Source organism: Babylonia areolata, chromosome 27 (genome assembly GCF_041734735.1).
Source record: "Babylonia areolata isolate BAREFJ2019XMU chromosome 27, ASM4173473v1, whole genome shotgun sequence".
Lineage (NCBI taxonomy): Eukaryota > Metazoa > Mollusca > Gastropoda > Neogastropoda > Buccinidae > Babylonia > Babylonia areolata.
In genome coordinates this window covers 3,278,410-3,286,648 of record NC_134902.1, presented here as the reverse complement: position 1 = coordinate 3,286,648, position 8,239 = coordinate 3,278,410, and the positions used below count along the sequence as shown (strand labels likewise).

Genomic DNA, 8,239 nt, shown 5'->3' with positions numbered 1-8,239 from the left:
AGAAAGAGAGAGAGAGAGGGGGGGAGATGGGGATAGAGAAAAAAAAGAGAGAGGGGGGAGTTGGGGATAAAGAAAGAGAGAGAGAGGGGGGGGGAGATGGGGATAGAGAAAAGAAAGAGAGAGAGAGAGGGGGGGGAGTTGAGGATAGAGAAAAGAGAGAGAGAGAGAGAGGGGGGGAGTTGGGGATAGAGAAAAGAAAGAGAGAGGGGGGGGGGAATGGGGATAGAGAAAAGAAAGAGAGAGAGAGAGGGGGGAGTTGGGGATAGAGAAAAGAAAGAGAGAGAGGGGGGAGTTGGGGATAGAGAAAAGAAAGAGAGAGAGAGAGAGGGGGGAGTTGGGGATAGAGAAAAGAAAGAGAGAGAGAGAGAGAGGGGGGGGAGTTGGGGATAGAGAAAAGAAAGAGAGAGAGAGGGGTGAGTTGGGGATAGAGAAAAGAGAGAGAGAGAGAGGGGGGAGTTGGGGATAGAGAAAAGAAAGAGAGAGAGGGGGGAGTTGGTGATAGAGAAAAGAAAGAGAGAGAGAGAGAGGGGGGGAGTTGGGGATAGAGAAAAGAAAGAGAGAGAGAGAGAGAGGGGGGAGTTGGGATAGAGAAAAGAGAGAGAGAGAGAGAGAGAGAGAGAGAGAGAGGGGGGAGTTGGGGATAGAGAAAAGAAAGAGAGAGGGGGGGGGGGTTGGGGATAGAGAAAAGAAAGAGAGAGAGAGAGAGGGGGGAGTTGGGGATAGAGAAAAGAAAGAGAGAGAGAGAGAGAGAGAGAGAGGGGGGAGTTGGGGATAGAGAAAAGAAAGAGAGAGGGGCTGGGGGGTTGGGGATAGAGAAAAAGAGAGAGAGAGAGGGGGGGTGTTGGGGATAGAGAAAAGAAAGAGAGAGAGGGGGGGGGGGAGTTGGGGATAGAGAAAAGAAAGAGAGAGAGAGAGAGAGGGGCGGAGTTGGGGATAGAGAAAAGAGAGAGAGAGAGAGAGAGGGGGGAGTTGGTGATAGAGAAAAGAAAGAGAGAGAGAGAGAGAGAGGGGGGAGTTGGGGATAGAGAAAGAAAGAGAGAGAGGGGGGAGTTGGGGATAGAGAAAAGAAAGAGAGAGAGAGAGGGGCGGAGTTGGGGATAGAGAAAAGAAAGAGAGAGAGAGAGAGAGAGAGAGAGAGAGAGGGGGGGGAGTTGGGGATAGAGAAAAGAAAGAGAGAGAGAGAGAGAGAGGGGGGGGGAGTTGGGGATAGAGAAAAGAAAGAGAGAGAGAGAGAGGGGGGGAGTTGGGGATAGAGAAAAGAAAGAGAGAGAGAGAGAGAGAGAGAGAGAGGGAGTTGGGGATAGAGAAAAGAAAGAGAGAGAGAGAGAGGGGGGGGGGGGAGTTGGGGATAGAGAAAAAAGAGAAAGAGAGAGAGAGAGGGGGGGAGTTGGGGATAGAGAAAGAAAGAGAGAGAGAGAGAGAGGGGGGAGTTGGGGATAGAGAAAAGAAAGAGAAAGAGAGAGAGGAGGGGGGAGATGGGGATAGAGAAAAGAAAGAGAGAGAGAGAGAGGGGGGGGAGATGGGGATAGAGAAAAGAAAGAGAGAGAGAGAGAGGGGGGGAGAGAGATGGGGATAGAGAAAAGAAAGAGAGAGAGAGGGGGCGGAGTTGGGGATAGAGAAAAGAAAGAGAGAGAGGGGGGAGGGAGAGAGAAAAATCTATGTGCACGTGGGGGCATGCCTGTGTGTACGTTTGTGTGTGAGCGGTTGTCAATGTGCGTACTTCCACGTCTTTTTTTAGCTCTCCGCGCGCGCGTGTGTGCGCTCGCGCGCATCTGCGTGTGTGTGTGTGTGTGTGAGAGAGAGAGAGACAGAGACAGACCGAGAGAGGGAGACAGACAGGAAGACAGACAGAGAGAAAGAGACAAACAGGGAGGGAGGTAGATAAATTGTGTACATGCGTGCATTTGTCTGCATGGGTGTGCAAATGTTATTCTATGCTTTTCAGTGTGTGCAAGTGCGAGTTCGTGATGTGTATAATGGGGTCTTCATGTGTCTGTCCACTTAGGTGTGAGTACAAATGCCTTGCTACACACACACACACACACACACACACACACACACACACACACACACACACTCACACACACGCGCGCGCGGCGTGTGTGTGTGTCTCCCCATTTCAAACTGATTTATCATTTTCTCCTCTCCTCGCATCAAGGACCGTGTTGGCCTGGTGCCCACACCAAACCACCCCTTTCTCTGCAGGCGAGGTGTAGCAGGTGGGGGCCGGGGGCTGGGGGGCGGATGTGTGTGTGTGTGTGTGTGGGTGGGGGGGGGCGGTGGGGGGGAGGGGGGGGGGGGACCGACGCCGAATTTAGCATCTCCGACCTGGGCAATGTCAGAGCACGTGGCTTTTTCTTGGCTGTGCTCGGTTTTCATTTCGCCTGACGACTGCCAACTCCGATGGCTGTGCAGTCAGCACTTTGTTGCCTCCACCCCCCCCCCCCCCCACACCTTATAATCATAATTATTATTATCATCATTATAATCACTACTGTTATTATTATGATAATTTAATATGAGCCACTGAGGCGGGATTGATGGGAAACAAAAATAGAAACCAGATTTACGGACAGATTTGAGAATATGCAATATTCGGGAGCACTTTTTAATAATCATTATCGGCGGTGTTATATCAATTACTGAATTACCTATGTATCTATCTCAAGTGTGTGTGTGTGTGTGTGTGTGTGTGTGTGTGTGTGTGTGTGTGTGTGCGCGCGCGCCACGGTGTGTAGTAATATGCATTTGAATCTTCCCCCTCTTCGCATAATTTAATGATAAAAAGATGTTACTGATATATGTTAATGTGCGCCGTCTAACTTTGTGGTGATGCTCATGATTAATGGACTAAATACGGGGATGATTTTTTTTTTTAAAAGCTTTACATTGACCTAAATCAAAATGCTATTAAAAACGTTTTCAGTTTGTAACCCCCCCTCCTCCCCCTTATAGTGAACAACCCATTGAATAAAACGGGTGTATCTTAAGGCTGAAGAAAACAGTTTATACGTATCACGCAATCCTGGATTATTTTCAGTTGTTTGTTCGTTTGAATGTTTGTTGTTTTTATTTAAAAAAGAAAAAAGAAATCATAAGTACTGAACGACTACTGAAATATTCATAATAGCAAAATGAGTGGCGACGCGCTCCCCACAGAGAGATCTGTTATGAGAAAAAATACAACACAACCCAAACAATACAACACCGTGCAACACAACATAACTGAACTCTTGTCAGATTCCCCCCCAACATAGCCTACAGTTGTACATTTCGCTGTGGCTTAACTCACTCAGTACGGCCAGTCCTCTCTTCTCCTCTAGACAGACCCCTCGGATGTCCAGTGGGTGTCTGAATGACCCAACCTTTAGCTTCCGTCGTCAGAATTGTGGTATTCTTTGTCAACATTCACGTCTTCAGTATAAGAGCCTTCCGCTTGCAATATTTTGATGGTAATTGGGGTGAAACGCTGTTAACGTCGTCTCTTTCGCCGTTCGTATGGAGAGAGTTAAGACACTCGTCACTGTGTGCAGTTTGCAGTTTATCGCCTCTACGTCTCGTAGTTAAGTCACCGCGGGAACACAGAAATAATCTCAGCTCACAGACATACTGTCTCCTTTTTGGTCCAGTTTGTTTTTTTCTTTCTCGCTGCTCTACAATTTACATCCCCAGTTAAACAAAAATACACACGCAAACACACACACACACACACACACACACACACGCAACACACACACGCGCGCGCATACACACACACACACAAAGTTAAGGGGTAGAGGGGGAAACATATACTGCAAATGCCGTCTGACTTGGAAAGGCCAAACACGATTTTGAACACACACACACACACATACACTCATACTGACAAACACACACACACAGAATTCACGTTAAATGGGAAACATTACAACCACCGTCAGACATGGTTAGACCAAACACGAATTTGAACACACACACACAGAGAGAGAGAGAGAGAGAGAGAGAGAGAGAGAATGAATTCCTCCTGTCACGTAGCAAAGTGAAAAGTTTCCATCTCGCCCCCCAAACCCCCACCCCCTTCCCCCCGAACCAAATAACCGAGCAGACAGGACTGTAAAAACACCCTGACACACATATCAGTGGGAGACTGCAAAACATGTCAGTTTACTTTTTGCTGTCAGAAAATTATGTCAAAATGTCGGCTTCTTTTTTGCTGCCAGAAAACGTTGTGAAAAATATCGTTTTCTATTTTGAGTCATGTGACTTACCATATATTTCATTTTATGTCAGTGAAATGTACTTAAATATTTCACGTCATGACTTACCATAAATGTAAACGTAGTGCATATTTTTATGTCATGGCATTATGTTATAACTAAGCATAAAGATAAGTATAAGCCCAAGTAGTGCATATATTGAACACAAATTTCATTTTCCGTCAGTGAAATGCGTTTGACATTCACTGAGCTTACTTTGACAAAAAACCCAACAAACCTACCAGTTTCGTCAACATATTTTTTTCAAAACCTGCAGACACTGACTGACTGTTCCATACACTTGCACACGTATATATACACAGATGCACACATTCACACACATGCACGCACTCACACACGTGTACATGCATGCACGCACTCGCACACACACACGCAAAACACACGTAACAAATCTTTAAAAAAAATGTTTTAATGATGATGGAGGAAAACAACCTGTCTATAAAACGTGCTATGGAAGACTCTATAATTCCACACCCACCCACAACTTACAACACAACACAACCATCATTGGGGTGGGGGGCGGGGGGCAAAAACAGAATCCAGTACATTTTTGCATCAGTGTGTTTCTATATATAACCCCACGCTCACCCCGCTATACACACAACCTCATTTCCATTCTTCACCCAGACCTAGGGGGCGACCCCTTTCACACACCGATTCTACAAAAAACATTGTAGGGTAGTGTGTACTGTACAAGGAGAGGCAGGTAAAAAATAGTTATGTACACAACCATGTGAACACCAAAAAAAATGTATCGAGAGCAGCCAACAAAGCCCCAACATTTTCCCCGCCCCCCGAAAGAGAGGGGGAACCTTTCGTTTCACCTGGACACCGGGTGATGGGAAACTCTGCCGTAACTTATGTTCGTCTGATCTGATAGCTACATTCATTAGTAGTAATTCTCTTGTCGAGTTACGAAACGTTGGATGCTAATTGCGTCCGTAACTTGTCCAGTTCCTTAACGAGTGATGTTAACTATGTTCATAACTTTTTCAGTTCCTTAACGTGTGATGTTAACTATGTTCATAACTTGAGTTCTTTATGGTGATATTCTAACTACGTTCAGAACTTGTCGAGTTCCTTAACGTGTGATAATCATTTGTGTTGGTTTGTCAAGGTCCTTTACGTACGATACTAATTATGTGAATTTGTCGAGGTACTGAGGTATGATACTAATTAAGTTAATTTGTCGAGGTACTGAAGTATGATACTAATTGTCAGATTTGTCGAGGTACTGAAGTATGATACTAATTATGTCAATTTGTCGAGGTACTGAAGCATGATACTAATTATGTCAGTTTGTCGAGGTACTGAAGTGTGATACTAATTATGTTAATTTGTCGAGGTACTGAAGTATGATACTAATTATGTCAGTTTGTCGAGGTACTGAAGTATGATACTAATTATGTCAATTTGTCGAGGTACTGAAGTGTGATACTAATTATGTCAATTTGTCGAGGTACTGAAGTACGATACTAATGTTAATTTGTCGAGGTACTGAAGTATGATACTAATTATGTCAGTTTGTCGAGGTACTGAAGTATGATACTAATTATGTAATTTGTCGAGGTACTGAAGTATGATACTAATTATGTTAATTTGTCGAGGTACTGAAGTATGATACTAATTGTGAATTTGTCGAGGTACTGAAGTATGATACTAATTATGTCAATTTGTCGAGGTATTGAAGTATGATACTAATTATGTTAATTTGTCGAGGAATTGAAGTATGATACTAATTATGTCAATTTGTCGAGGTAATTAAGTAGATACTAATTATGTGAATTTGTCGAGGTACTAAGTATGACACTAATTATGTTAATTTGTCGAGGTACTGACGTATGATACTAATCATGTGAATTTGTCCAGGTACTTAAGTATGACACTAATTATGTCAATTTGTCGAGGTACTGAAGTATGATACTAATTATGTCAATTTGTCGAGGTACTGAAGTATGATACTAATTATGTCAATTTGTCGAGGTACTGAAGTATGATACTAATTATGTCAATTTGTCGAGGTACTGAAGTATGATACTAATTATGTTAATTTGTCGAGGAATTGAAGTATGATACTAATTATGTCAATTTGTCGAGGTAATTAAGTAGATACTAATTATGTGAATTTGTCGAGGTACTAAGTATGACACTAATTATGTTAATTTGTCGAGGTACTGACGTATGATACTAATCATGTGAATTTGTCCAGGTACTTAAGTATGACACTGATTATGTTAATTTGTCGAAGTACTAAGTATGATACTAATTATGTTAATTTGTCGAGGTACTGAAGTATGATACTAATTATGTTAATTTGTCGAGGTACTGAAGTATGATACTAATTATGTTAATTTGTCGAGGTACTGAAGTACGATACTAATGTTAATTTGTCGAGGTACTGAAGTATGATACTAATTATGTCAGTTTGTCGAGGTACTGAAGTATGATACTAATTATGTTAATTTGTCGAGGTACTGAAGTATGATACTAATTATGTTAATTTGTCGAGGTACTGAAGTATGATACTAATTATGTTAATTTGTCGAGGTAATGGAGAGAAATTCGGGAAGGCAGGAGAATGGTATCTTTCCCCTTTCAAATCTTCATATTTTCTAACTGAATTATAGCAGTTTCTCTGCTTTAAAAAAACAAAAATCACTGTATGAAGTATTGTACGAAAATAGAAGACAACCCAAAGTCTGATGCAGTGTTAGCTTTGATTTTTTTTTTTAAACACCACCACATTTTAAAGTTTAGCGGGTGTAATACAGTCCAAGCAAATTCTCCAGCCGGTTCAAAATGGCTGCCTAAACCACACTGAGAATAGAAGAGGAAAACAGACATTCGTCGCGCAAAACGGCCTTTCTGAAGCGTACGAATAAAAAAAAAATGGATGACAACCACATCATGAACAGAAACTTAGTTTCCCTCACCTTTTAATCCCGACTGACAATGATGTTTATCAACGGTGGAGCTGAATTCAACTAAACAACCGGGTCACATTTTTTTCAAAACGTTGGTCTTGTGTGAATAGTGGAACTGTATTTGACGAATTTTCGGTTTGCGAACTTGAGGTCAACGTTTCATCCAAGGACTAGTTTAGTAACTTCTCTGCACTTGGTAAACGCGTTGAAAAAGAGAAATTCGAATAACACATTGAAAAACACCAGCCATTGCACTCGGAAACTTGAACGTGCTGAACTGGCCAAGTTGGCAACGTCACGAAGAGGTGAGAACGTGTTAAGTGTGTGAGAGGACAATTGCACGTGATTTCCGTGATTCCACAAAGGCGCCTGAATTGAATATGTTTTATTGTGTCTACTGGCTGTTGGTGTTTTTTCTCTCTTTTCTTTTTTTCTTTTTTTTCCTTTCGTTTTAACAATGGGAGAAAAAAAAACCCAGCTAAACTGTGAGTTGTGGTACAAGACACACATTGATAAGAAGTGTCACCATGAATTCATTTTACTGCCTTTTTGTTTTCAAGAAAGAAATGAATGCATTGAACAGCCTTTTTCTCCCTCCGCTGGGAGAATTTACAGCTACATGCCTTCGAAGACATAAACATTCTAGCCACACATTTTCTGTTGAAAAACAAAAACGAACAAAAACAAAATAACAAAGCTGTTTTAAAAGTCATGCAGGGAATCCATTCTTTAAATTCCTGTACATGGCTTTTGAGAAACGGACTTGCACTGATTTAGGCAAAGCAATTATTATTAAAAAAAAAAACCGTTCACCTGAGATTAGACAAAACAGCGTCAGACTTGACCTGTGAGCAGTGTGGGAGGGACTGTCAATCCTGTACTGACCTGTCCAGCCACACCCGACGCTGTGTCAAATCACCACCCACAGCATACAACTCCATACTCTCCCTGAATTGACGGATGTCTGTGTATCTGTGTGTCTTTATTCGAGTATAACCTAACACTTCCAATGCCATTGGCTGAGATTCCCACCTGCATCTATGTATCCGCAGTTAGGGT

General features: G+C 42.4%; 1 long non-coding RNA gene across 1 annotated transcript; it reads left to right on the top strand.

Annotated features, from left to right (window-relative positions):
• The first annotated feature begins 4,658 nt into the window (after positions 1 to 4,658).
• Positions 4,659 to 6,990, top strand: LOC143301489 (uncharacterized). Its single transcript, XR_013057790.1, has 2 exons — positions 4,659 to 5,450; positions 5,526 to 6,990. It is a non-coding gene; the product is annotated as an uncharacterized LOC143301489 (long non-coding RNA).
• The last annotated feature ends 1,249 nt before the right edge of the window (positions 6,991 to 8,239 follow it).